Below are 25,905 nucleotides of genomic sequence, written 5' to 3'. Positions count from 1 at the left end.
GAAATACACAAACTTATTTATTCTGTAAATGTACAAAATCTCTGTGGCTAGTCCGTCTGGCCTCAGTCGAGAGGAACTTGTTAACCTTGTAGTTTGCAGCGGGCGCAGTGTCAACCTGACACCCATGTGCAACCAGTTTGAACTCTTATTGGCTGCCGACTGCGGTCCCGAAGAGTACTGAATAAATGCGCATCAGTGTGCTACCCTGAGCAGGGAACACGATATCATGGAGTTTCTAACACGGAGCAAGGTGAAGGTGACGCTACTATGCAGGACCGCCCCTGCTTAGCTTCAGAGATCAGATGAGAACAGGCTGGTATGGCCGTAAGTGAGAGGCTTCCTCGACAACGGGGTTCATGTAGATACTGTAACCCATTTATTGGGATTTAAAAAACAATTTAGAGTGAAGCATATTGATTAGTTTCTACTTTTTTTAATAGCTGCACATGACAACACAGTTATAATGCATACTTAATGCTGCAATATTCACGTCATAAACAATTGTGAGTCTTTGCACAAAAACATCTACAGGTGCTCTGTGCATGTAGAGAGATATTGATGTAACGCTTGAAGAATTTGACATTACTACATAAGCGGAAGAGCTCTTTGCGCAAGACTCACTAACCATCCTATTGGAAAATGAGCTTAAAGAGTGCCTCACATCCGTTTCAACATTTAAACTGTCATTTGTGTGTTGAAGTGCAAAAGCTTACGGCACCTGGTATTCCCAGGCGGTCTCCCATCCAAGTATTGACCAGGCCCGACCCAGCTTGGCTTCCGAGATCAGACGAGATCGGGAGTGTTCAGGGTGGCGTGGCCGTAAGCGAGGGACTGCTTCACAAACAGCCTCTTTATACATGCTGTGATGACACAGTCATGCTTACGTTTTTTTAATGTCCTGTATATAAGTTGAATTGTCCAAAGCACAAAAATGTTGCACTTCCAAATGGTCCTAACACACTGTGTGCTCTGTGTCACTTTAACACTGTGCTGTGAGAAACGAACATGTGTTATTATGGTGACGTTACCGCGGGAAAAGCATTTTTGCAGCTCAGCGTTGAAGCTGCAGTTCGCAAAAAAGGTTTGCATGTTTTCCCTGTAACATGTGAAGCTTAGCACAATACTATATTTTAAAGTGCGTGACATTTGCCAAGTATAAAAGGTCTTTTATAGCCGGCTTCTCTCGCTTACGGCCATACCACCCTGAACACGCCCGATCTCGTCTGATCTCGGAAGCTAAGCAGGGTCGGGCCTGGTCAGTACTTGGATGGGAGACCGCCTGGGAATACCAGGTGCTGTAAGCTTTTGCACTTCCACACACAAACTGCAGAGGGCGCCGCTGCTCACTCAGTGGAGGCAGCTTCAGGAAAAGCTTCATGACAACGCTCCTCATTGCATTTCGCTTTTGTGCAAAACAAAAAAACAACAACAACCAAATATTTAGGAAATACACAAACTTATTTATTCTGTAAATGTACAAAATCTCTGTGGCTAGTCCGTCTGGCCTCAGTCGAGAGGAACTTGTTAACCTTGTAGTTTGCAGCGGGCGCAGTGTCAACCTGACACCCATGTGCAACCAGTTTGAACTCTTATTGGCTGCCGACTGCGGTCCCGAAGAGCACTGAATAAATGCGCATCAGTGTGCTACCCTGAGCAGGGAACACGATATCATGGAGTTTCTAACACGGAGCAAGGTGAAGGTGACGCTACTATGCAGGACCGCCCCTGCTTAGCTTCAGAGATCAGATGATAACAGGCTGGTATGGCCGTAAGTGAGAGGCTTCCTCGACAACGGGGTTCATGTAGATACTGTAACCCAATTTAGAGTGAAGCATATTGATTAGTTTCTACTTTTTTTAATAGCTGCACATGACAACACAGTTATAATGCATACTTAATGCAGCAATATTCACGTCATAAACAATTGTGAGTCTTTGCACAAAAACATCTACAGGTGCTCTGTGCATGTAGAGAGATATTGATGTAACGCTTGAAGAATTTGACATTACTACATGAGCGGAAGAGCTCTTTGCGCAAGACTCACTAACCATCCTATTGGAAAATGAGCTTAAAGAGTGCCTCACATCCGTTTCAACATTTAAACTGTCATTTGTGTGTTGAAGTGCAAAAGCTTACGGCACCTGGTATTCCCAGGCGGTCTCCCATCCAAGTACTGACCAGGCCCGACCCAGCTTGGCTTCCGAGATCAGACGAGATCGGGCGTGTTCAGGGTGGCGTGGCCGTAAGCGAGGGCCTGCTTCACAAACAGCCTCTTTATACATGCTGTGATGACACAGTCATGCTTACGTTTTTTTAATGTCCTGTATATAAGTTGAATTGTCCAAAGCACAAAAATGTTGCACTTCCAAATGGTCCTAACACACTGTGTGCTCTGTGTCACTTTAACACTGTGCTGTGAGAAACGAACATGTGTTATTATGGTGACGTTACCGCGGGAAAAGCATTTTTGCAGCTCAGCGTTGAAGCTGCAGTTCGCAAAAAAGGTTTGCATGTTTTCCCTGTAACATGTGAAGCTTAGCACAATACTATATTTTAAAGTGCGTGACATTTGCCAAGTATAAAAGGTCTTTTATAGCCGGCTTCTCTCGCTTACGGCCATACCACCCTGAACACGCCCGATCTCGTCTGATCTCGGAAGCTAAGCAGGGTCGGGCCTGGTCAGTACTTGGATGGGAGACCGCCTGGGAATACCAGGTGCTGTAAGCTTTTGCACTTCCACACACAAACTGCAGAGGGCGCCGCTGCTCACTCAGTGGAGGCAGCTTCAGGAAAAGCTTCATGACAACGCTCCTCATTGCATTTCGCTTTTGTGCAAAACAAAAAAACAACAACAACCAAATATTTAGGAAATACACAAACTTATTTATTCTGTAAATGTACAAAATCTCTGTGGCTAGTCCGTCTGGCCTCAGTCGAGAGGAACTTGTTAACCTTGTAGTTTGCAGCGGGCGCAGTGTCAACCTGACACCCATGTGCAACCAGTTTGAACTCTTATTGGCTGCCGACTGCGGTCCCGAAGAGCACTGAATAAATGCGCATCAGTGTGCTACCCTGAGCAGGGAACACGATATCATGGAGTTTCTAACACGGAGCAAGGTGAAGGTGACGCTACTATGCAGGACCGCCCCTGCTTAGCTTCAGAGATCAGATGATAACAGGCTGGTATGGCCGTAAGTGAGAGGCTTCCTCGACAACGGGGTTCATGTAGATACTGTAACCCAATTTAGAGTGAAGCATATTGATTAGTTTCTACTTTTTTTAATAGCTGCACATGACAACACAGTTATAATGCATACTTAATGCAGCAATATTCACGTCATAAACAATTGTGAGTCTTTGCACAAAAACATCTACAGGTGCTCTGTGCATGTAGAGAGATATTGATGTAACGCTTGAAGAATTTGACATTACTACATGAGCGGAAGAGCTCTTTGCGCAAGACTCACTAACCATCCTATTGGAAAATGAGCTTAAAGAGTGCCTCACATCCGTTTCAACATTTAAACTGTCATTTGTGTGTTGAAGTGCAAAAGCTTACGGCACCTGGTATTCCCAGGCGGTCTCCCATCCAAGTACTGACCAGGCCCAACCCAGCTTGGCTTCCGAGATCAGACGAGATCGGGCGTGTTCAGGGTGGCGTGGCCGTAAGCGAGGGCCTGCTTCACAAACAGCCTCTTTATACATGCTGTGATGACACAGTCATGCTTACGTTTTTTTAATGTCCTGTATATAAGTTGAATTGTCCAAAGCACAAAAATGTTGCACTTCCAAATGGTCCTAACACACTGTGTGCTCTGTGTCACTTTAACACTGTGCTGTGAGAAACGAACATGTGTTATTATGGTGACGTTACCGCGGGAAAAGCATTTTTGCAGCTCAGCGTTGAAGCTGCAGTTCGCAAAAAAGGTTTGCATGTTTTCCCTGTAACATGTGAAGCTTAGCACAATACTATATTTTAAAGTGCGTGACATTTGCCAAGTATAAAAGGTCTTTTATAGCCGGCTTCTCTCGCTTACGGCCATACCACCCTGAACACGCCCGATCTCGTCTGATCTCGGAAGCTAAGCAGGGTCGGGCCTGGTCAGTACTTGGATGGGAGACCGCCTGGGAATACCAGGTGCTGTAAGCTTTTGCACTTCCACACACAAACTGCAGAGGGCGCCGCTGCTCACTCAGTGGAGGCAGCTTCAGGAAAAGCTTCATGACAACGCTCCTCATTGCATTTCGCTTTTGTGCAAAACAAAAAAACAACAACAACCAAATATTTAGGAAATACACAAACTTATTTATTCTGTAAATGTACAAAATCTCTGTGGCTAGTCCGTCTGGCCTCAGTCGAGAGGAACTTGTTAACCTTGTAGTTTGCAGCGGGCGCAGTGTCAACCTGACACCCATGTGCAACCAGTTTGAACTCTTATTGGCTGCCGACTGCGGTCCCGAAGAGTACTGAATAAATGCGCATCAGTGTGCTACCCTGAGCAGGGAACACGATATCATGGAGTTTCTAACACGGAGCAAGGTGAAGGTGACGCTACTATGCAGGACCGCCCCTGCTTAGCTTCAGAGATCAGATGAGAACAGGCTGGTATGGCCGTAAGTGAGAGGCTTCCTCGACAACGGGGTTCATGTAGATACTGTAACCCATTTATTGGGATTTAAAAAACAATTTAGAGTGAAGCATATTGATTAGTTTCTACTTTTTTTAATAGCTGCACATGACAACACAGTTATAATGCATACTTAATGCTGCAATATTCACGTCATAAACAATTGTGAGTCTTTGCACAAAAACATCTACAGGTGCTCTGTGCATGTAGAGAGATATTGATGTAACGCTTGAAGAATTTGACATTACTACATAAGCGGAAGAGCTCTTTGCGCAAGACTCACTAACCATCCTATTGGAAAATGAGCTTAAAGAGTGCCTCACATCCGTTTCAACATTTAAACTGTCATTTGTGTGTTGAAGTGCAAAAGCTTACGGCACCTGGTATTCCCAGGCGGTCTCCCATCCAAGTATTGACCAGGCCCGACCCAGCTTGGCTTCCGAGATCAGACGAGATCGGGAGTGTTCAGGGTGGCGTGGCCGTAAGCGAGGGACTGCTTCACAAACAGCCTCTTTATACATGCTGTGATGACACAGTCATGCTTACGTTTTTTTAATGTCCTGTATATAAGTTGAATTGTCCAAAGCACAAAAATGTTGCACTTCCAAATGGTCCTAACACACTGTGTGCTCTGTGTCACTTTAACACTGTGCTGTGAGAAACGAACATGTGTTATTATGGTGACATTACCGCGGGAAAAGCATTTTTGCAGCTCAGCGTTGAAGCTGCAGTTCGCAAAAAAGGTTTGCATGTTTTCCCTGTAACATGTGAAGCTTAGCACAATACTATATTTTAAAGTGCGTGACATTTGCCAAGTATAAAAGGTCTTTTATAGCCGGCTTCTCTCGCTTACGGCCATACCACCCTGAACACGCCCGATCTCGTCTGATCTCGGAAGCTAAGCAGGGTCGGGCCTGGTCAGTACTTGGATGGGAGACCGCCTGGGAATACCAGGTGCTGTAAGCTTTTGCACTTCCACACACAAACTGCAGAGGGCGCCGCTGCTCACTCAGTGGAGGCAGCTTCAGGAAAAGCTTCATGACAACGCTCCTCATTGCATTTCGCTTTTGTGCAAAACAAAAAAACAACAACAACCAAATATTTAGGAAATACACAAACTTATTTATTCTGTAAATGTACAAAATCTCTGTGGCTAGTCCGTCTGGCCTCAGTCGAGAGGAACTTGTTAACCTTGTAGTTTGCAGCGGGCGCAGTGTCAACCTGACACCCATGTGCAACCAGTTTGAACTCTTATTGGCTGCCGACTGCGGTCCCGAAGAGTACTGAATAAATGCGCATCAGTGTGCTACCCTGAGCAGGGAACACGATATCATGGAGTTTCTAACACGGAGCAAGGTGAAGGTGACGCTACTATGCAGGACCGCCCCTGCTTAGCTTCAGAGATCAGATGAGAACAGGCTGGTATGGCCGTAAGTGAGAGGCTTCCTCGACAACGGGGTTCATGTAGATACTGTAACCCATTTATTGGGATTTAAAAAACAATTTAGAGTGAAGCATATTGATTAGTTTCTACTTTTTTTAATAGCTGCACATGACAACACAGTTATAATGCATACTTAATGCTGCAATATTCACGTCATAAACAATTGTGAGTCTTTGCACAAAAACATCTACCGGTGCTCTGTGCATGTAGAGAGATATTGATGTAACGCTTGAAGAATTTGACATTACTACATGAGCGGAAGAGCTCTTTGCGCAAGACTCACTAACCATCCTATTGGAAAATGAGCTTAAAGAGTGCCTCACATCCGTTTCAACATTTAAACTGTCATTTGTGTGTTGAAGTGCAAAAGCTTACGGCACCTGGTATTCCCAGGCGGTCTCCCATCCAAGTACTGACCAGGCCCGACCCAGCTTGGCTTCCGAGATCAGACGAGATCGGGCGCGTTAAGGGTGGCGTGGCCGTAAGCGAGGGACTGCTTCACAAACAGCCTCTTTATACATGCTGTGATGACACAGTCATGCTTACGTTTTTTTAATGTCCTGTATATAAGTTGAATTGTCCAAAGCACAAAAATGTTGCACTTCCAAATGGTCCTAACACACTGTGTGCTCTGTGTCACTTTAACACTGTGCTGTGAGAAACGAACATGTGTTATTATGGTGACGTTACCGCGGGAAAAGCATTTTTGCAGCTCAGCGTTGAAGCTGCAGTTCGCAAAAAAGGTTTGCATGTTTTCCCTGTAACATGTGAAGCTTAGCACAATACTATATTTTAAAGTGCGTGACATTTGCCAAGTATAAAAGGTCTTTTATAGCCGGCTTCTCTCGCTTACGGCCATACCACCCTGAACACGCCCGATCTCGTCTGATCTCGGAAGCTAAGCAGGGTCGGGCCTGGTCAGTACTTGGATGGGAGACCGCCTGGGAATACCAGGTGCTGTAAGCTTTTGCACTTCCACACACAAACTGCAGAGGGCGCCGCTGCTCACTCAGTGGAGGCAGCTTCAGGAAAAGCTTCATGACAACGCTCCTCATTGCATTTCGCTTTTGTGCAAAACAAAAAAACAACAACAACCAAATATTTAGGAAATACACAAACTTATTTATTCTGTAAATGTACAAAATCTCTGTGGCTAGTCCGTCTGGCCTCAGTCGAGAGGAACTTGTTAACCTTGTAGTTTGCAGCGGGCGCAGTGTCAACCTGACACCCATGTGCAACCAGTTTGAACTCTTATTGGCTGCCGACTGCGGTCCCGAAGAGTACTGAATAAATGCGCATCAGTGTGCTACCCTGAGCAGGGAACACGATATCATGGAGTTTCTAACACGGAGCAAGGTGAAGGTGACGCTACTATGCAGGACCGCCCCTGCTTAGCTTCAGAGATCAGATGAGAACAGGCTGGTATGGCCGTAAGTGAGAGGCTTCCTCGACAACGGGGTTCATGTAGATACTGTAACCCATTTATTGGGATTTAAAAAACAATTTAGAGTGAAGCATATTGATTAGTTTCTACTTTTTTTAATAGCTGCACATGACAACACAGTTATAATGCATACTTAATGCTGCAATATTCACGTCATAAACAATTGTGAGTCTTTGCACAAAAACATCTACAGGTGCTCTGTGCATGTAGAGAGATATTGATGTAACGCTTGAAGAATTTGACATTACTACATGAGCGGAAGAGCTCTTTGCGCAAGACTCACTAACCATCCTATTGGAAAATGAGCTTAAAGAGTGCCTCACATCCGTTTCAACATTTAAACTGTCATTTGTGTGTTGAAGTGCAAAAGCTTACGGCACCTGGTATTCCCAGGCGGTCTCCCATCCAAGTACTGACCAGGCCCGACCCAGCTTGGCTTCCGAGATCAGACGAGATCGGGCGCGTTAAGGGTGGCGTGGCCGTAAGCGAGGGACTGCTTCACAAACAGCCTCTTTATACATGCTGTGATGACACAGTCATGCTTACGTTTTTTTAATGTCCTGTATATAAGTTGAATTGTCCAAAGCACAAAAATGTTGCACTTCCAAATGGTCCTAACACACTGTGTGCTCTGTGTCACTTTAACACTGTGCTGTGAGAAACGAACATGTGTTATTATGGTGACGTTACCGCGGGAAAAGCATTTTTGCAGCTCAGCGTTGAAGCTGCAGTTCGCAAAAAAGGTTTGCATGTTTTCCCTGTAACATGTGAAGCTTAGCACAATACTATATTTTAAAGTGCGTGACATTTGCCAAGTATAAAAGGTCTTTTATAGCCGGCTTCTCTCGCTTACGGCCATACCACCCTGAACACGCCCGATCTCGTCTGATCTCGGAAGCTAAGCAGGGTCGGGCCTGGTCAGTACTTGGATGGGAGACCGCCTGGGAATACCAGGTGCTGTAAGCTTTTGCACTTCCACACACAAACTGCAGAGGGCGCCGCTGCTCACTCAGTGGAGGCAGCTTCAGGAAAAGCTTCATGACAACGCTCCTCATTGCATTTCGCTTTTGTGCAAAACAAAAAAACAACAACAACCAAATATTTAGGAAATACACAAACTTATTTATTCTGTAAATGTACAAAATCTCTGTGGCTAGTCCGTCTGGCCTCAGTCGAGAGGAACTTGTTAACCTTGTAGTTTGCAGCGGGCGCAGTGTCAACCTGACACCCATGTGCAACCAGTTTGAACTCTTATTGGCTGCCGACTGCGGTCCCGAAGAGTACTGAATAAATGCGCATCAGTGTGCTACCCTGAGCAGGGAACACGATATCATGGAGTTTCTAACACGGAGCAAGGTGAAGGTGACGCTACTATGCAGGACCGCCCCTGCTTAGCTTCAGAGATCAGATGAGAACAGGCTGGTATGGCCGTAAGTGAGAGGCTTCCTCGACAACGGGGTTCATGTAGATACTGTAACCCATTTATTGGGATTTAAAAAACAATTTAGAGTGAAGCATATTGATTAGTTTCTACTTTTTTTAATAGCTGCACATGACAACACAGTTATAATGCATACTTAATGCTGCAATATTCACGTCATAAACAATTGTGAGTCTTTGCACAAAAACATCTACAGGTGCTCTGTGCATGTAGAGAGATATTGATGTAACGCTTGAAGAATTTGACATTACTACATGAGCGGAAGAGCTCTTTGCGCAAGACTCACTAACCATCCTATTGGAAAATGAGCTTAAAGAGTGCCTCACATCCGTTTCAACATTTAAACTGTCATTTGTGTGTTGAAGTGCAAAAGCTTACGGCACCTGGTATTCCCAGGCGGTCTCCCATCCAAGTACTGACCAGGCCCGACCCAGCTTGGCTTCCGAGATCAGACGAGATCGGGCGCGTTAAGGGTGGCGTGGCCGTAAGCGAGGGACTGCTTCACAAACAGCCTCTTTATACATGCTGTGATGACACAGTCATGCTTACGTTTTTTTAATGTCCTGTATATAAGTTGAATTGTCCAAAGCACAAAAATGTTGCACTTCCAAATGGTCCTAACACACTGTGTGCTCTGTGTCACTTTAACACTGTGCTGTGAGAAACGAACATGTGTTATTATGGTGACGTTACCGCGGGAAAAGCATTTTTGCAGCTCAGCGTTGAAGCTGCAGTTCGCAAAAAAGGTTTGCATGTTTTCCCTGTAACATGTGAAGCTTAGCACAATACTATATTTTAAAGTGCGTGACATTTGCCAAGTATAAAAGGTCTTTTATAGCCGGCTTCTCTCGCTTACGGCCATACCACCCTGAACACGCCCGATCTCGTCTGATCTCGGAAGCTAAGCAGGGTCGGGCCTGGTCAGTACTTGGATGGGAGACCGCCTGGGAATACCAGGTGCTGTAAGCTTTTGCACTTCCACACACAAACTGCAGAGGGCGCCGCTGCTCACTCAGTGGAGGCAGCTTCAGGAAAAGCTTCATGACAACGCTCCTCATTGCATTTCGCTTTTGTGCAAAACAAAAAAACAACAACAACCAAATATTTAGGAAATACACAAACTTATTTATTCTGTAAATGTACAAAATCTCTGTGGCTAGTCCGTCTGGCCTCAGTCGAGAGGAACTTGTTAACCTTGTAGTTTGCAGCGGGCGCAGTGTCAACCTGACACCCATGTGCAACCAGTTTGAACTCTTATTGGCTGCCGACTGCGGTCCCGAAGAGTACTGAATAAATGCGCATCAGTGTGCTACCCTGAGCAGGGAACACGATATCATGGAGTTTCTAACACGGAGCAAGGTGAAGGTGACGCTACTATGCAGGACCGCCCCTGCTTAGCTTCAGAGATCAGATGAGAACAGGCTGGTATGGCCGTAAGTGAGAGGCTTCCTCGACAACGGGGTTCATGTAGATACTGTAACCCATTTATTGGGATTTAAAAAACAATTTAGAGTGAAGCATATTGATTAGTTTCTACTTTTTTTAATAGCTGCACATGACAACACAGTTATAATGCATACTTAATGCTGCAATATTCACGTCATAAACAATTGTGAGTCTTTGCACAAAAACATCTACAGGTGCTCTGTGCATGTAGAGAGATATTGATGTAACGCTTGAAGAATTTGACATTACTACATAAGCGGAAGAGCTCTTTGCGCAAGACTCACTAACCATCCTATTGGAAAATGAGCTTAAAGAGTGCCTCACATCCGTTTCAACATTTAAACTGTCATTTGTGTGTTGAAGTGCAAAAGCTTACGGCACCTGGTATTCCCAGGCGGTCTCCCATCCAAGTACTGACCAGGCCCGACCCAGCTTGGCTTCCGAGATCAGACGAGATCGGGAGTGTTCAGGGTGGCGTGGCCGTAAGCGAGGGACTGCTTCACAAACAGCCTCTTTATACATGCTGTGATGACACAGTCATGCTTACGTTTTTTTAATGTCCTGTATATAAGTTGAATTGTCCAAAGCACAAAAATGTTGCACTTCCAAATGGTCCTAACACACTGTGTGCTCTGTGTCACTTTAACACTGTGCTGTGAGAAACGAACATGTGTTATTATGGTGACGTTACCGCGGGAAAAGCATTTTTGCAGCTCAGCGTTGAAGCTGGAGTTCGCAAAAAAGGTTTGCATGTTTTCCCTGTAACATGTGAAGCTTAGCACAATACTATATTTTAAAGTGCGTGACATTTGCCAAGTATAAAAGGTCTTTTATAGCCGGCTTCTCTCGCTTACGGCCATACCACCCTGAACACGCCCGATCTCGTCTGATCTCGGAAGCTAAGCAGGGTCGGGCCTGGTCAGTACTTGGATGGGAGACCGCCTGGGAATACCAGGTGCTGTAAGCTTTTGCACTTCCACACACAAACTGCAGAGGGCGCCGCTGCTCACTCAGTGGAGGCAGCTTCAGGAAAAGCTTCATGACAACGCTCCTCATTGCATTTCGCTTTTGTGCAAAACAAAAAAACAACAACAACCAAATATTTAGGAAATACACAAACTTATTTATTCTGTAAATGTACAAAATCTCTGTGGCTAGTCCGTCTGGCCTCAGTCGAGAGGAACTTGTTAACCTTGTAGTTTGCAGCGGGCGCAGTGTCAACCTGACACCCATGTGCAACCAGTTTGAACTCTTATTGGCTGCCGACTGCGGTCCCGAAGAGTACTGAATAAATGCGCATCAGTGTGCTACCCTGAGCAGGGAACACGATATCATGGAGTTTCTAACACGGAGCAAGGTGAAGGTGACGCTACTATGCAGGACCGCCCCTGCTTAGCTTCAGAGATCAGATGAGAACAGGCTGGTATGGCCGTAAGTGAGAGGCTTCCTCGACAACGGGGTTCATGTAGATACTGTAACCCATTTATTGGGATTTAAAAAACAATTTAGAGTGAAGCATATTGATTAGTTTCTACTTTTTTTAATAGCTGCACATGACAACACAGTTATAATGCATACTTAATGCTGCAATATTCACGTCATAAACAATTGTGAGTCTTTGCACAAAAACATCTACCGGTGCTCTGTGCATGTAGAGAGATATTGATGTAACGCTTGAAGAATTTGACATTACTACATGAGCGGAAGAGCTCTTTGCGCAAGACTCACTAACCATCCTATTGGAAAATGAGCTTAAAGAGTGCCTCACATCCGTTTCAACATTTAAACTGTCATTTGTGTGTTGAAGTGCAAAAGCTTACGGCACCTGGTATTCCCAGGCGGTCTCCCATCCAAGTACTGACCAGGCCCGACCCAGCTTGGCTTCCGAGATCAGACGAGATCGGGCGCGTTAAGGGTGGCGTGGCCGTAAGCGAGGGACTGCTTCACAAACAGCCTCTTTATACATGCTGTGATGACACAGTCATGCTTACGTTTTTTTAATGTCCTGTATATAAGTTGAATTGTCCAAAGCACAAAAATGTTGCACTTCCAAATGGTCCTAACACACTGTGTGCTCTGTGTCACTTTAACACTGTGCTGTGAGAAACGAACATGTGTTATTATGGTGACGTTACCGCGGGAAAAGCATTTTTGCAGCTCAGCGTTGAAGCTGCAGTTCGCAAAAAAGGTTTGCATGTTTTCCCTGTAACATGTGAAGCTTAGCACAATACTATATTTTAAAGTGCGTGACATTTGCCAAGTATAAAAGGTCTTTTATAGCCGGCTTCTCTCGCTTACGGCCATACCACCCTGAACACGCCCGATCTCGTCTGATCTCGGAAGCTAAGCAGGGTCGGGCCTGGTCAGTACTTGGATGGGAGACCGCCTGGGAATACCAGGTGCTGTAAGCTTTTGCACTTCCACACACAAACTGCAGAGGGCGCCGCTGCTCACTCAGTGGAGGCAGCTTCAGGAAAAGCTTCATGACAACGCTCCTCATTGCATTTCGCTTTTGTGCAAAACAAAAAAACAACAACAACCAAATATTTAGGAAATACACAAACTTATTTATTCTGTAAATGTACAAAATCTCTGTGGCTAGTCCGTCTGGCCTCAGTCGAGAGGAACTTGTTAACCTTGTAGTTTGCAGCGGGCGCAGTGTCAACCTGACACCCATGTGCAACCAGTTTGAACTCTTATTGGCTGCCGACTGCGGTCCCGAAGAGTACTGAATAAATGCGCATCAGTGTGCTACCCTGAGCAGGGAACACGATATCATGGAGTTTCTAACACGGAGCAAGGTGAAGGTGACGCTACTATGCAGGACCGCCCCTGCTTAGCTTCAGAGATCAGATGAGAACAGGCTGGTATGGCCGTAAGTGAGAGGCTTCCTCGACAACGGGGTTCATGTAGATACTGTAACCCATTTATTGGGATTTAAAAAACAATTTAGAGTGAAGCATATTGATTAGTTTCTACTTTTTTTAATAGCTGCACATGACAACACAGTTATAATGCATACTTAATGCTGCAATATTCACGTCATAAACAATTGTGAGTCTTTGCACAAAAACATCTACAGGTGCTCTGTGCATGTAGAGAGATATTGATGTAACGCTTGAAGAATTTGACATTACTACATGAGCGGAAGAGCTCTTTGCGCAAGACTCACTAACCATCCTATTGGAAAATGAGCTTAAAGAGTGCCTCACATCCGTTTCAACATTTAAACTGTCATTTGTGTGTTGAAGTGCAAAAGCTTACGGCACCTGGTATTCCCAGGCGGTCTCCCATCCAAGTACTGACCAGGCCCGACCCAGCTTGGCTTCCGAGATCAGACGAGATCGGGCGCGTTAAGGGTGGCGTGGCCGTAAGCGAGGGACTGCTTCACAAACAGCCTCTTTATACATGCTGTGATGACACAGTCATGCTTACGTTTTTTTAATGTCCTGTATATAAGTTGAATTGTCCAAAGCACAAAAATGTTGCACTTCCAAATGGTCCTAACACACTGTGTGCTCTGTGTCACTTTAACACTGTGCTGTGAGAAACGAACATGTGTTATTATGGTGACGTTACCGCGGGAAAAGCATTTTTGCAGCTCAGCGTTGAAGCTGCAGTTCGCAAAAAAGGTTTGCATGTTTTCCCTGTAACATGTGAAGCTTAGCACAATACTATATTTTAAAGTGCGTGACATTTGCCAAGTATAAAAGGTCTTTTATAGCCGGCTTCTCTCGCTTACGGCCATACCACCCTGAACACGCCCGATCTCGTCTGATCTCGGAAGCTAAGCAGGGTCGGGCCTGGTCAGTACTTGGATGGGAGACCGCCTGGGAATACCAGGTGCTGTAAGCTTTTGCACTTCCACACACAAACTGCAGAGGGCGCCGCTGCTCACTCAGTGGAGGCAGCTTCAGGAAAAGCTTCATGACAACGCTCCTCATTGCATTTCGCTTTTGTGCAAAACAAAAAAACAACAACAACCAAATATTTAGGAAATACACAAACTTATTTATTCTGTAAATGTACAAAATCTCTGTGGCTAGTCCGTCTGGCCTCAGTCGAGAGGAACTTGTTAACCTTGTAGTTTGCAGCGGGCGCAGTGTCAACCTGACACCCATGTGCAACCAGTTTGAACTCTTATTGGCTGCCGACTGCGGTCCCGAAGAGTACTGAATAAATGCGCATCAGTGTGCTACCCTGAGCAGGGAACACGATATCATGGAGTTTCTAACACGGAGCAAGGTGAAGGTGACGCTACTATGCAGGACCGCCCCTGCTTAGCTTCAGAGATCAGATGAGAACAGGCTGGTATGGCCGTAAGTGAGAGGCTTCCTCGACAACGGGGTTCATGTAGATACTGTAACCCATTTATTGGGATTTAAAAAACAATTTAGAGTGAAGCATATTGATTAGTTTCTACTTTTTTTAATAGCTGCACATGACAACACAGTTATAATGCATACTTAATGCTGCAATATTCACGTCATAAACAATTGTGAGTCTTTGCACAAAAACATCTACAGGTGCTCTGTGCATGTAGAGAGATATTGATGTAACGCTTGAAGAATTTGACATTACTACATGAGCGGAAGAGCTCTTTGCGCAAGACTCACTAACCATCCTATTGGAAAATGAGCTTAAAGAGTGCCTCACATCCGTTTCAACATTTAAACTGTCATTTGTGTGTTGAAGTGCAAAAGCTTACGGCACCTGGTATTCCCAGGCGGTCTCCCATCCAAGTACTGACCAGGCCCGACCCAGCTTGGCTTCCGAGATCAGACGAGATCGGGCGCGTTAAGGGTGGCGTGGCCGTAAGCGAGGGACTGCTTCACAAACAGCCTCTTTATACATGCTGTGATGACACAGTCATGCTTACGTTTTTTTAATGTCCTGTATATAAGTTGAATTGTCCAAAGCACAAAAATGTTGCACTTCCAAATGGTCCTAACACACTGTGTGCTCTGTGTCACTTTAACACTGTGCTGTGAGAAACGAACATGTGTTATTATGGTGACGTTACCGCGGGAAAAGCATTTTTGCAGCTCAGCGTTGAAGCTGCAGTTCGCAAAAAAGGTTTGCATGTTTTCCCTGTAACATGTGAAGCTTAGCACAATACTATATTTTAAAGTGCGTGACATTTGCCAAGTATAAAAGGTCTTTTATAGCCGGCTTCTCTCGCTTACGGCCATACCACCCTGAACACGCCCGATCTCGTCTGATCTCGGAAGCTAAGCAGGGTCGGGCCTGGTCAGTACTTGGATGGGAGACCGCCTGGGAATACCAGGTGCTGTAAGCTTTTGCACTTCCACACACAAACTGCAGAGGGCGCCGCTGCTCACTCAGTGGAGGCAGCTTCAGGAAAAGCTTCATGACAACGCTCCTCATTGCATTTCGCTTTTGTGCAAAACAAAAAAACAACAACAACCAAATATTTAGGAAATACACAAACTTATTTATTCTGTAAATGTACAAAATCTCTGTGGCTAGTCCGTCTGGCCTCAGTCGAGAGGAACTTGTTAACCTTGTAGTTTGCAGCGGGCGCAGTGTCAACCTGACACCCATGTGCAACCAGTTTGAACTCTTATTGGCTGCCGACTGCGGTCCCGAAGAGTACTGAATAAATGCGCATCAGTGTGCTACCCTGAGCAGGGAACACGATATCATGGAGTTTCTAACACGGAGCAAGGTGAAGGTGACGCTACTATGCAGGACCGCCCCTGCTTAGCTTCAGAGATCAGATGAGAACAGGCTGGTATGGCCGTAAGTGAGAGGCTTCCTCGACAACGGGGTTCATGTAGATACTGTAACCCATTTATTGGGATTTAAAAAACAATTTAGAGTGAAGCATATTGATTAGTTTCTACTTTTTTTAATAGCTGCACATGACAACACAGTTATAATGCATACTTAATGCTGCAATATTCACGTCATAAACAATTGTGAGTCTTTGCACAAAAACATCTACAGGTGCTCTGTGCATGTAGAGAGATATTGATGTAACGCTTGAAGAATTTGACATTACTACATAAGCGGAAGAGCTCTTTGCGCAAGACTCACTAACCATCCTATTGGAAAATGAGCTTAAAGAGTGCCTCACATCCGTTTCAACATTTAAACTGTCATTTGTGTGTTGAAGTGCAAAAGCTTACGGCACCTGGTATTCCCAGGCGGTCTCCCATCCAAGTACTGACCAGGCCCGACCCAGCTTGGCTTCCGAGATCAGACGAGATCGGGAGTGTTCAGGGTGGCGTGGCCGTAAGCGAGGGACTGCTTCACAAACAGCCTCTTTATACATGCTGTGATGACACAGTCATGCTTACGTTTTTTTAATGTCCTGTATATAAGTTGAATTGTCCAAAGCACAAAAATGTTGCACTTCCAAATGGTCCTAACACACTGTGTGCTCTGTGTCACTTTAACACTGTGCTGTGAGAAACGAACATGTGTTATTATGGTGACGTTACCGCGGGAAAAGCATTTTTGCAGCTCAGCGTTGAAGCTGGAGTTCGCAAAAAAGGTTTGCATGTTTTCCCTGTAACATGTGAAGCTTAGCACAATACTATATTTTAAAGTGCGTGACATTTGCCAAGTATAAAAGGTCTTTTATAGCCGGCTTCTCTCGCTTACGGCCATACCACCCTGAACACGCCCGATCTCGTCTGATCTCGGAAGCTAAGCAGGGTCGGGCCTGGTCAGTACTTGGATGGGAGACCGCCTGGGAATACCAGGTGCTGTAAGCTTTTGCACTTCCACACACAAACTGCAGAGGGCGCCGCTGCTCACTCAGTGGAGGCAGCTTCAGGAAAAGCTTCATGACAACGCTCCTCATTGCATTTCGCTTTTGTGCAAAACAAAAAAACAACAACAACCAAATATTTAGGAAATACACAAACTTATTTATTCTGTAAATGTACAAAATCTCTGTGGCTAGTCCGTCTGGCCTCAGTCGAGAGGAACTTGTTAACCTTGTAGTTTGCAGCGGGCGCAGTGTCAACCTGACACCCATGTGCAACCAGTTTGAACTCTTATTGGCTGCCGACTGCGGTCCCGAAGAGTACTGAATAAATGCGCATCAGTGTGCTACCCTGAGCAGGGAACACGATATCATGGAGTTTCTAACACGGAGCAAGGTGAAGGTGACGCTACTATGCAGGACCGCCCCTGCTTAGCTTCAGAGATCAGATGAGAACAGGCTGGTATGGCCGTAAGTGAGAGGCTTCCTCGACAACGGGGTTCATGTAGATACTGTAACCCATTTATTGGGATTTAAAAAACAATTTAGAGTGAAGCATATTGATTAGTTTCTACTTTTTTTAATAGCTGCACATGACAACACAGTTATAATGCATACTTAATGCTGCAATATTCACGTCATAAACAATTGTGAGTCTTTGCACAAAAACATCTACCGGTGCTCTGTGCATGTAGAGAGATATTGATGTAACGCTTGAAGAATTTGACATTACTACATGAGCGGAAGAGCTCTTTGCGCAAGACTCACTAACCATCCTATTGGAAAATGAGCTTAAAGAGTGCCTCACATCCGTTTCAACATTTAAACTGTCATTTGTGTGTTGAAGTGCAAAAGCTTACGGCACCTGGTATTCCCAGGCGGTCTCCCATCCAAGTACTGACCAGGCCCGACCCAGCTTGGCTTCCGAGATCAGACGAGATCGGGCGCGTTAAGGGTGGCGTGGCCGTAAGCGAGAGACTGCTTCACAAACAGCCTCTTTATACATGCTGTGATGACACAGTCATGCTTACGTTTTTTTAATGTCCTGTATATAAGTTGAATTGTCCAAAGCACAAAAATGTTGCACTTCCAAATGGTCCTAACACACTGTGTGCTCTGTGTCACTTTAACACTGTGCTGTGAGAAACGAACATGTGTTATTATGGTGACGTTACCGCGGGAAAAGCATTTTTGCAGCTCAGCGTTGAAGCTGCAGTTCGCAAAAAAGGTTTGCATGTTTTCCCTGTAACATGTGAAGCTTAGCACAATACTATATTTTAAAGTGCGTGACATTTGCCAAGTATAAAAGGTCTTTTATAGCCGGCTTCTCTCGCTTACGGCCATACCACCCTGAACACGCCCGATCTCGTCTGATCTCGGAAGCTAAGCAGGGTCGGGCCTGGTCAGTACTTGGATGGGAGACCGCCTGGGAATACCAGGTGCTGTAAGCTTTTGCACTTCCACACACAAACTGCAGAGGGCGCCGCTGCTCACTCAGTGGAGGCAGCTTCAGGAAAAGCTTCATGACAACGCTCCTCATTGCATTTCGCTTTTGTGCAAAACAAAAAAACAACAACAACCAAATATTTAGGAAATACACAAACTTATTTATTCTGTAAATGTACAAAATCTCTGTGGCTAGTCCGTCTGGCCTCAGTCGAGAGGAACTTGTTAACCTTGTAGTTTGCAGCGGGCGCAGTGTCAACCTGACACCCATGTGCAACCAGTTTGAACTCTTATTGGCTGCCGACTGCGGTCCCGAAGAGTACTGAATAAATGCGCATCAGTGTGCTACCCTGAGCAGGGAACACGATATCATGGAGTTTCTAACACGGAGCAAGGTGAAGGTGACGCTACTATGCAGGACCGCCCCTGCTTAGCTTCAGAGATCAGATGAGAACAGGCTGGTATGGCCGTAAGTGAGAGGCTTCCTCGACAACGGGGTTCATGTAGATACTGTAACCCATTTATTGGGATTTAAAAAACAATTTAGAGTGAAGCATATTGATTAGTTTCTACTTTTTTTAATAGCTGCACATGACAACACAGTTATAATGCATACTTAATGCTGCAATATTCACGTCATAAACAATTGTGAGTCTTTGCACAAAAACATCTACAGGTGCTCTGTGCATGTAGAGAGATATTGATGTAACGCTTGAAGAATTTGACATTACTACATAAGCGGAAGAGCTCTTTGCGCAAGACTCACTAACCATCCTATTGGAAAATGAGCTTAAAGAGTGCCTCACATCCGTTTCAACATTTAAACTGTCATTTGTGTGTTGAAGTGCAAAAGCTTACGGCACCTGGTATTCCCAGGCGGTCTCCCATCCAAGTACTGACCAGGCCCGACCCAGCTTGGCTTCCGAGATCAGACGAGATCGGGAGTGTTCAGGGTGGCGTGGCCGTAAGCGAGGGACTGCTTCACAAACAGCCTCTTTATACATGCTGTGATGACACAGTCATGCTTACGTTTTTTTAATGTCCTGTATATAAGTTGAATTGTCCAAAGCACAAAAATGTTGCACTTCCAAATGGTCCTAACACACTGTGTGCTCTGTGTCACTTTAACACTGTGCTGTGAGAAACGAACATGTGTTATTATGGTGACGTTACCGCGGGAAAAGCATTTTTGCAGCTCAGCGTTGAAGCTGGAGTTCGCAAAAAAGGTTTGCATGTTTTCCCTGTAACATGTGAAGCTTAGCACAATACTATATTTTAAAGTGCGTGACATTTGCCAAGTATAAAAGGTCTTTTATAGCCGGCTTCTCTCGCTTACGGCCATACCACCCTGAACACGCCCGATCTCGTCTGATCTCGGAAGCTAAGCAGGGTCGGGCCTGGTCAGTACTTGGATGGGAGACCGCCTGGGAATACCAGGTGCTGTAAGCTTTTGCACTTCCACACACAAACTGCAGAGGGCGCCGCTGCTCACTCAGTGGAGGCAGCTTCAGGAAAAGCTTCATGACAACGCTCCTCATTGCATTTCGCTTTTGTGCAAAACAAAAAAACAACAACAACCAAATATTTAGGAAATACACAAACTTATTTATTCTGTAAATGTACAAAATCTCTGTGGCTAGTCCGTCTGGCCTCAGTCGAGAGGAACTTGTTAACCTTGTAGTTTGCAGCGGGCGCAGTGTCAACCTGACACCCATGTGCAACCAGTTTGAACTCTTATTGGCTGCCGACTGCGGTCCCGAAGAGTACTGAATAAATGCGCATCAGTGTGCTACCCTGAGCAGGGAACACGATATCATGGAGTTTCTAACACGGAGCAAGGTGAAGGTGACGCTACTATGCAGGACCGCCCCTGCTTAGCTTCAGAGATCAGATGAGAACAGGCTGGTATGGCCGTAAGTGAGAGGCTTCCTCGACAACGGGGTTCATGTAGATACTGTAACCCATTTATTGGGATTTAAAAAACAATTTAGAGTGAAGCATATTGATTAGTTTCTACTTTTTTTAATAGCTGCACATGACAACACAGTTATAATGCATACTTAATGCTGCAATATTCACGTCATAAACAATTGTGAGTCTTTGCACAAAAACATCTACCGGTGCTCTGTGCATGTAGAGAGATATTGATGTAACGCTTGAAGAATTTGACATTACTACATGAGCGGAAGAGCTCTTTGCGCAAGACTCACTAACCATCCTATTGGAAAATGAGCTTAAAGAGTGCCTCACATCCGTTTCAACATTTAAACTGTCATTTGTGTGTTGAAGTGCAAAAGCTTACGGCACCTGGTATTCCCAGGCGGTCTCCCATCCAAGTACTGACCAGGCCCGACCCAGCTTGGCTTCCGAGATCAGACGAGATCGGGCGCGTTAAGGGTGGCGTGGCCGTAAGCGAGAGACTGCTTCACAAACAGCCTCTTTATACATGCTGTGATGACACAGTCATGCTTACGTTTTTTTAATGTCCTGTATATAAGTTGAATTGTCCAAAGCACAAAAATGTTGCACTTCCAAATGGTCCTAACACACTGTGTGCTCTGTGTCACTTTAACACTGTGCTGTGAGAAACGAACATGTGTTATTATGGTGACGTTACCGCGGGAAAAGCATTTTTGCAGCTCAGCGTTGAAGCTGCAGTTCGCAAAAAAGGTTTGCATGTTTTCCCTGTAACATGTGAAGCTTAGCACAATACTATATTTTAAAGTGCGTGACATTTGCCAAGTATAAAAGGTCTTTTATAGCCGGCTTCTCTCGCTTACGGCCATACCACCCTGAACACGCCCGATCTCGTCTGATCTCGGAAGCTAAGCAGGGTCGGGCCTGGTCAGTACTTGGATGGGAGACCGCCTGGGAATACCAGGTGCTGTAAGCTTTTGCACTTCCACACACAAACTGCAGAGGGCGCCGCTGCTCACTCAGTGGAGGCAGCTTCAGGAAAAGCTTCATGACAACGCTCCTCATTGCATTTCGCTTTTGTGCAAAACAAAAAAACAACAACAACCAAATATTTAGGAAATACACAAACTTATTTATTCTGTAAATGTACAAAATCTCTGTGGCTAGTCCGTCTGGCCTCAGTCGAGAGGAACTTGTTAACCTTGTAGTTTGCAGCGGGCGCAGTGTCAACCTGACACCCATGTGCAACCAGTTTGAACTCTTATTGGCTGCCGACTGCGGTCCCGAAGAGTACTGAATAAATGCGCATCAGTGTGCTACCCTGAGCAGGGAACACGATATCATGGAGTTTCTAACACGGAGCAAGGTGAAGGTGACGCTACTATGCAGGACCGCCCCTGCTTAGCTTCAGAGATCAGATGAGAACAGGCTGGTATGGCCGTAAGTGAGAGGCTTCCTCGACAACGGGGTTCATGTAGATACTGTAACCCATTTATTGGGATTTAAAAAACAATTTAGAGTGAAGCATATTGATTAGTTTCTACTTTTTTTAATAGCTGCACATGACAACACAGTTATAATGCATACTTAATGCTGCAATATTCACGTCATAAACAATTGTGAGTCTTTGCACAAAAACATCTACAGGTGCTCTGTGCATGTAGAGAGATATTGATGTAACGCTTGAAGAATTTGACATTACTACATGAGCGGAAGAGCTCTTTGCGCAAGACTCACTAACCATCCTATTGGAAAATGAGCTTAAAGAGTGCCTCACATCCGTTTCAACATTTAAACTGTCATTTGTGTGTTGAAGTGCAAAAGCTTACGGCACCTGGTATTCCCAGGCGGTCTCCCATCCAAGTACTGACCAGGCCCGACCCAGCTTGGCTTCCGAGATCAGACGAGATCGGGCGCGTTAAGGGTGGCGTGGCCGTAAGCGAGGGACTGCTTCACAAACAGCCTCTTTATACATGCTGTGATGACACAGTCATGCTTACGTTTTTTTAATGTCCTGTATATAAGTTGAATTGTCCAAAGCACAAAAATGTTGCACTTCCAAATGGTCCTAACACACTGTGTGCTCTGTGTCACTTTAACACTGTGCTGTGAGAAACGAACATGTGTTATTATGGTGACGTTACCGCGGGAAAAGCATTTTTGCAGCTCAGCGTTGAAGCTGCAGTTCGCAAAAAAGGTTTGCATGTTTTCCCTGTAACATGTGAAGCTTAGCACAATACTATATTTTAAAGTGCGTGACATTTGCCAAGTATAAAAGGTCTTTTATAGCCGGCTTCTCTCGCTTACGGCCATACCACCCTGAACACGCCCGATCTCGTCTGATCTCGGAAGCTAAGCAGGGTCGGGCCTGGTCAGTACTTGGATGGGAGACCGCCTGGGAATACCAGGTGCTGTAAGCTTTTGCACTTCCACACACAAACTGCAGAGGGCGCCGCTGCTCACTCAGTGGAGGCAGCTTCAGGAAAAGCTTCATGACAACGCTCCTCATTGCATTTCGCTTTTGTGCAAAACAAAAAAACAACAACAACCAAATATTTAGGAAATACACAAACTTATTTATTCTGTAAATGTACAAAATCTCTGTGGCTAGTCCGTCTGGCCTCAGTCGAGAGGAACTTGTTAACCTTGTAGTTTGCAGCGGGCGCAGTGTCAACCTGACACCCATGTGCAACCAGTTTGAACTCTTATTGGCTGCCGACTGCGGTCCCGAAGAGTACTGAATAAATGCGCATCAGTGTGCTACCCTGAGCAGGGAACACGATATCATGGAGTTTCTAACACGGAGCAAGGTGAAGGTGACGCTACTATGCAGGACCGCCCCTGCTTAGCTTCAGAGATCAGATGAGAACAGGCTGGTATGGCCGTAAGTGAGAGGCTTCCTCGACAACGGGGTTCATGTAGATACTGTAACCCATTTATTGGGATTTAAAAAACAATTTAGAGTGAAGCATATTGATTAGTTTCTACTTTTTTTAATAGCTGCACATGACAACACAGTTATAATGCATACTTAATGCTGCAATATTCACGTCATAAACAATTGTGAGTCTTTGCACAAAAACATCTACCGGTGCTCTGTGCATGTAGAGAGATATTGATGTAACGCTTGAAGAATTTGACATTACTACATGAGCGGAAGAGCTCTTTGCGCAAGACTCACTAACCATCCTATTGGAAAATGAGCTTAAAGAGTGCCTCACATCCGTTTCAACATTTAAACTGTCATTTGTGTGTTGAAGTGCAAAAGCTTACGGCACCTGGTATTCCCAGGCGGTCTCCCATCCAAGTACTGACCAGGCCCGACCCAGCTTGGCTTCCGAGATCAGACGAGATCGGGAGTGTTCAGGGTGGCGTGGCCGTAAGCGAGGGACTGCTTCACAAACAGCCTCTTTATACATGCTGTGATGACACAGTCATGCTTACGTTTTTTTAATGTCCTGTATATAAGTTGAATTGTCCAAAGCACAAAAATGTTGCACTTCCAAATGGTCCTAACACACTGTGTGCTCTGTGTCACTTTAACACTGTGCTGTGAGAAACGAACATGTGTTATTATGGTGACGTTACCGCGGGAAAAGCATTTTTGCAGCTCAGCGTTGAAGCTGCAGTTCGCAAAAAAGGTTTGCATGTTTTCCCTGTAACATGTGAAGCTTAGCACAATACTATATTTTAAAGTGCGTGACATTTGCCAAGTATAAAAGGTCTTTTATAGCCGGCTTCTCTCGCTTACGGCCATACCACCCTGAACACGCCCGATCTCGTCTGATCTCGGAAGCTAAGCAGGGTCGGGCCTGGTCAGTACTTGGATGGGAGACCGCCTGGGAATACCAGGTGCTGTAAGCTTTTGCACTTCCACACACAAACTGCAGAGGGCGCCGCTGCTCACTCAGTGGAGGCAGCTTCAGGAAAAGCTTCATGACAACGCTCCTCATTGCATTTCGCTTTTGTGCAAAACAAAAAAACAACAACAACCAAATATTTAGGAAATACACAAACTTATTTATTCTGTAAATGTACAAAATCTCTGTGGCTAGTCCGTCTGGCCTCAGTCGGGAGGAACTTGTTAACCTTGTAGTTTGCAGCGGGCGCAGTGTCAACCTGACACCCATGTGCAACCAGTTTGAACTCTTATTGGCTGCCGACTGCGGTCCCGAAGAGTACTGAATAAATGCGCATCAGTGTGCTACCCTGAGCAGGGAACACGATATCATGGAGTTTCTAACACGGAGCAAGGTGAAGGTGACGCTACTATGCAGGACCGCCCCTGCTTAGCTTCAGAGATCAGATGAGAACAGGCTGGTATGGCCGTAAGTGAGAGGCTTCCTCGACAACGGGGTTCATGTAGATACTGTAACCCAATTTAGAGTGAAGCATATTGATTAGTTTCTACTTTTTTTAATAGCTGCACATGACAACACAGTTATAATGCATACTTAATGCAGCAATATTCACGTCATAAACAATTGTGAGTCTTTGCACAAAAACATCTACAGGTGCTCTGTGCATGTAGAGAGATATTGATGTAACGCTTGAAGAATTTGACATTACTACATGAGCGGAAGAGCTCTTTGCGCAAGACTCACTAACCATCCTATTGGAAAATGAGCTTAAAGAGTGCCTCACATCCGTTTCAACATTTAAACTGTCATTTGTGTGTTGAAGTGCAAAAGCTTACGGCACCTGGTATTCCCAGGCGGTCTCCCATCCAAGTACTGACCAGGCCCGACCCAGCTTGGCTTCCGAGATCAGACGAGATCGGGCGCGTTAAGGGTGGCGTGGCCGTAAGCGAGGGACTGCTTCACAAACAGCCTCTTTATACATGCTGTGATGACACAGTCATGCTTACGTTTTTTTAATGTCCTGTATATAAGTTGAATTGTCCAAAGCACAAAAATGTTGCACTTCCAAATGGTCCTAACACACTGTGTGCTCTGTGTCACTTTAACACTGTGCTGTGAGAAACGAACATGTGTTATTATGGTGACGTTACCGCGGGAAAAGCATTTTTGCAGCTCAGCGTTGAAGCTGCAGTTCGCAAAAAAGGTTTGCATGTTTTCCCTGTAACATGTGAAGCTTAGCACAATACTATATTTTAAAGTGCGTGACATTTGCCAAGTATAAAAGGTCTTTTATAGCCGGCTTCTCTCGCTTACGGCCATACCACCCTGAACACGCCCGATCTCGTCTGATCTCGGAAGCTAAGCAGGGTCGGGCCTGGTCAGTACTTGGATGGGAGACCGCCTGGGAATACCAGGTGCTGTAAGCTTTTGCACTTCCACACACAAACTGCAGAGGGCGCCGCTGCTCACTCAGTGGAGGCAGCTTCAGGAAAAGCTTCATGACAACGCTCCTCATTGCATTTCGCTTTTGTGCAAAACAAAA

General features: G+C 45.3%; 36 non-coding genes across 36 annotated transcripts; 18 read left to right on the top strand and 18 right to left on the bottom strand.

The window, feature by feature from the left end:
- Nucleotides 1–706: 706 nt before the first annotated feature.
- On the bottom strand, nt 707–825 carry LOC143415338 (5S ribosomal RNA). Its single transcript, XR_013095976.1, has one exon. It is a non-coding gene; the product is annotated as a 5S ribosomal RNA (ribosomal RNA).
- A 360-nt stretch (nt 826–1,185) lies between these two features.
- LOC143415240 (5S ribosomal RNA) lies at nt 1,186–1,304 on the top strand. Its single transcript, XR_013095877.1, has one exon. It is a non-coding gene; the product is annotated as a 5S ribosomal RNA (ribosomal RNA).
- Nucleotides 1,305–2,129: 825 nt separating this feature from the next.
- LOC143415259 (5S ribosomal RNA) lies at nt 2,130–2,248 on the bottom strand. Its single transcript, XR_013095897.1, has one exon. It is a non-coding gene; the product is annotated as a 5S ribosomal RNA (ribosomal RNA).
- Nucleotides 2,249–2,608: 360 nt separating this feature from the next.
- On the top strand, nt 2,609–2,727 carry LOC143415239 (5S ribosomal RNA). The gene has a single exon (XR_013095876.1). It is a non-coding gene; the product is annotated as a 5S ribosomal RNA (ribosomal RNA).
- Nucleotides 2,728–3,552: 825 nt separating this feature from the next.
- Nucleotides 3,553–3,671, bottom strand: LOC143415258 (5S ribosomal RNA). Its single transcript, XR_013095896.1, has one exon. It is a non-coding gene; the product is annotated as a 5S ribosomal RNA (ribosomal RNA).
- A 360-nt stretch (nt 3,672–4,031) lies between these two features.
- Nucleotides 4,032–4,150, top strand: LOC143415238 (5S ribosomal RNA). The gene has a single exon (XR_013095875.1). It is a non-coding gene; the product is annotated as a 5S ribosomal RNA (ribosomal RNA).
- Nucleotides 4,151–4,996: 846 nt separating this feature from the next.
- On the bottom strand, nt 4,997–5,115 carry LOC143415337 (5S ribosomal RNA). Its single transcript, XR_013095975.1, has one exon. It is a non-coding gene; the product is annotated as a 5S ribosomal RNA (ribosomal RNA).
- Nucleotides 5,116–5,475: 360 nt separating this feature from the next.
- LOC143415237 (5S ribosomal RNA) lies at nt 5,476–5,594 on the top strand. Its single transcript, XR_013095874.1, has one exon. It is a non-coding gene; the product is annotated as a 5S ribosomal RNA (ribosomal RNA).
- An 846-nt stretch (nt 5,595–6,440) lies between these two features.
- On the bottom strand, nt 6,441–6,559 carry LOC143415332 (5S ribosomal RNA). The gene has a single exon (XR_013095970.1). It is a non-coding gene; the product is annotated as a 5S ribosomal RNA (ribosomal RNA).
- A 360-nt stretch (nt 6,560–6,919) lies between these two features.
- On the top strand, nt 6,920–7,038 carry LOC143415235 (5S ribosomal RNA). Its single transcript, XR_013095873.1, has one exon. It is a non-coding gene; the product is annotated as a 5S ribosomal RNA (ribosomal RNA).
- An 846-nt stretch (nt 7,039–7,884) lies between these two features.
- On the bottom strand, nt 7,885–8,003 carry LOC143415331 (5S ribosomal RNA). The gene has a single exon (XR_013095969.1). It is a non-coding gene; the product is annotated as a 5S ribosomal RNA (ribosomal RNA).
- Nucleotides 8,004–8,363: 360 nt separating this feature from the next.
- Nucleotides 8,364–8,482, top strand: LOC143415234 (5S ribosomal RNA). Its single transcript, XR_013095872.1, has one exon. It is a non-coding gene; the product is annotated as a 5S ribosomal RNA (ribosomal RNA).
- Nucleotides 8,483–9,328: 846 nt separating this feature from the next.
- Nucleotides 9,329–9,447, bottom strand: LOC143415330 (5S ribosomal RNA). The gene has a single exon (XR_013095968.1). It is a non-coding gene; the product is annotated as a 5S ribosomal RNA (ribosomal RNA).
- Nucleotides 9,448–9,807: 360 nt separating this feature from the next.
- Nucleotides 9,808–9,926, top strand: LOC143415233 (5S ribosomal RNA). Its single transcript, XR_013095871.1, has one exon. It is a non-coding gene; the product is annotated as a 5S ribosomal RNA (ribosomal RNA).
- Nucleotides 9,927–10,772: 846 nt separating this feature from the next.
- Nucleotides 10,773–10,891, bottom strand: LOC143415286 (5S ribosomal RNA). The gene has a single exon (XR_013095924.1). It is a non-coding gene; the product is annotated as a 5S ribosomal RNA (ribosomal RNA).
- Nucleotides 10,892–11,251: 360 nt separating this feature from the next.
- On the top strand, nt 11,252–11,370 carry LOC143415232 (5S ribosomal RNA). The gene has a single exon (XR_013095870.1). It is a non-coding gene; the product is annotated as a 5S ribosomal RNA (ribosomal RNA).
- Nucleotides 11,371–12,216: 846 nt separating this feature from the next.
- On the bottom strand, nt 12,217–12,335 carry LOC143415329 (5S ribosomal RNA). Its single transcript, XR_013095967.1, has one exon. It is a non-coding gene; the product is annotated as a 5S ribosomal RNA (ribosomal RNA).
- Nucleotides 12,336–12,695: 360 nt separating this feature from the next.
- On the top strand, nt 12,696–12,814 carry LOC143415231 (5S ribosomal RNA). The gene has a single exon (XR_013095869.1). It is a non-coding gene; the product is annotated as a 5S ribosomal RNA (ribosomal RNA).
- An 846-nt stretch (nt 12,815–13,660) lies between these two features.
- On the bottom strand, nt 13,661–13,779 carry LOC143415328 (5S ribosomal RNA). Its single transcript, XR_013095966.1, has one exon. It is a non-coding gene; the product is annotated as a 5S ribosomal RNA (ribosomal RNA).
- Nucleotides 13,780–14,139: 360 nt separating this feature from the next.
- On the top strand, nt 14,140–14,258 carry LOC143415230 (5S ribosomal RNA). The gene has a single exon (XR_013095867.1). It is a non-coding gene; the product is annotated as a 5S ribosomal RNA (ribosomal RNA).
- Nucleotides 14,259–15,104: 846 nt separating this feature from the next.
- Nucleotides 15,105–15,223, bottom strand: LOC143415327 (5S ribosomal RNA). The gene has a single exon (XR_013095965.1). It is a non-coding gene; the product is annotated as a 5S ribosomal RNA (ribosomal RNA).
- A 360-nt stretch (nt 15,224–15,583) lies between these two features.
- Nucleotides 15,584–15,702, top strand: LOC143415229 (5S ribosomal RNA). Its single transcript, XR_013095866.1, has one exon. It is a non-coding gene; the product is annotated as a 5S ribosomal RNA (ribosomal RNA).
- An 846-nt stretch (nt 15,703–16,548) lies between these two features.
- Nucleotides 16,549–16,667, bottom strand: LOC143415285 (5S ribosomal RNA). The gene has a single exon (XR_013095923.1). It is a non-coding gene; the product is annotated as a 5S ribosomal RNA (ribosomal RNA).
- Nucleotides 16,668–17,027: 360 nt separating this feature from the next.
- Nucleotides 17,028–17,146, top strand: LOC143415228 (5S ribosomal RNA). The gene has a single exon (XR_013095865.1). It is a non-coding gene; the product is annotated as a 5S ribosomal RNA (ribosomal RNA).
- Nucleotides 17,147–17,992: 846 nt separating this feature from the next.
- LOC143415326 (5S ribosomal RNA) lies at nt 17,993–18,111 on the bottom strand. Its single transcript, XR_013095964.1, has one exon. It is a non-coding gene; the product is annotated as a 5S ribosomal RNA (ribosomal RNA).
- A 360-nt stretch (nt 18,112–18,471) lies between these two features.
- Nucleotides 18,472–18,590, top strand: LOC143415227 (5S ribosomal RNA). Its single transcript, XR_013095864.1, has one exon. It is a non-coding gene; the product is annotated as a 5S ribosomal RNA (ribosomal RNA).
- An 846-nt stretch (nt 18,591–19,436) lies between these two features.
- Nucleotides 19,437–19,555, bottom strand: LOC143415284 (5S ribosomal RNA). Its single transcript, XR_013095922.1, has one exon. It is a non-coding gene; the product is annotated as a 5S ribosomal RNA (ribosomal RNA).
- Nucleotides 19,556–19,915: 360 nt separating this feature from the next.
- LOC143415225 (5S ribosomal RNA) lies at nt 19,916–20,034 on the top strand. The gene has a single exon (XR_013095863.1). It is a non-coding gene; the product is annotated as a 5S ribosomal RNA (ribosomal RNA).
- An 846-nt stretch (nt 20,035–20,880) lies between these two features.
- Nucleotides 20,881–20,999, bottom strand: LOC143415325 (5S ribosomal RNA). The gene has a single exon (XR_013095963.1). It is a non-coding gene; the product is annotated as a 5S ribosomal RNA (ribosomal RNA).
- A 360-nt stretch (nt 21,000–21,359) lies between these two features.
- LOC143415223 (5S ribosomal RNA) lies at nt 21,360–21,478 on the top strand. Its single transcript, XR_013095861.1, has one exon. It is a non-coding gene; the product is annotated as a 5S ribosomal RNA (ribosomal RNA).
- Nucleotides 21,479–22,324: 846 nt separating this feature from the next.
- LOC143415324 (5S ribosomal RNA) lies at nt 22,325–22,443 on the bottom strand. The gene has a single exon (XR_013095962.1). It is a non-coding gene; the product is annotated as a 5S ribosomal RNA (ribosomal RNA).
- A 360-nt stretch (nt 22,444–22,803) lies between these two features.
- Nucleotides 22,804–22,922, top strand: LOC143415222 (5S ribosomal RNA). The gene has a single exon (XR_013095860.1). It is a non-coding gene; the product is annotated as a 5S ribosomal RNA (ribosomal RNA).
- Nucleotides 22,923–23,768: 846 nt separating this feature from the next.
- Nucleotides 23,769–23,887, bottom strand: LOC143415283 (5S ribosomal RNA). The gene has a single exon (XR_013095921.1). It is a non-coding gene; the product is annotated as a 5S ribosomal RNA (ribosomal RNA).
- Nucleotides 23,888–24,247: 360 nt separating this feature from the next.
- Nucleotides 24,248–24,366, top strand: LOC143415221 (5S ribosomal RNA). Its single transcript, XR_013095859.1, has one exon. It is a non-coding gene; the product is annotated as a 5S ribosomal RNA (ribosomal RNA).
- Nucleotides 24,367–25,191: 825 nt separating this feature from the next.
- Nucleotides 25,192–25,310, bottom strand: LOC143415322 (5S ribosomal RNA). The gene has a single exon (XR_013095960.1). It is a non-coding gene; the product is annotated as a 5S ribosomal RNA (ribosomal RNA).
- A 360-nt stretch (nt 25,311–25,670) lies between these two features.
- Nucleotides 25,671–25,789, top strand: LOC143415220 (5S ribosomal RNA). Its single transcript, XR_013095858.1, has one exon. It is a non-coding gene; the product is annotated as a 5S ribosomal RNA (ribosomal RNA).
- The last annotated feature ends 116 nt before the right edge of the window (nt 25,790–25,905 follow it).

Source organism: Maylandia zebra, linkage group LG23, assembly GCF_041146795.1.
Source record: "Maylandia zebra isolate NMK-2024a linkage group LG23, Mzebra_GT3a, whole genome shotgun sequence".
Taxonomy (NCBI): domain Eukaryota; kingdom Metazoa; phylum Chordata; class Actinopteri; order Cichliformes; family Cichlidae; genus Maylandia; species Maylandia zebra.
Note: the sequence above shows the minus strand (reverse complement) of the source record. Positions and strands in the feature narration are given on the sequence as shown.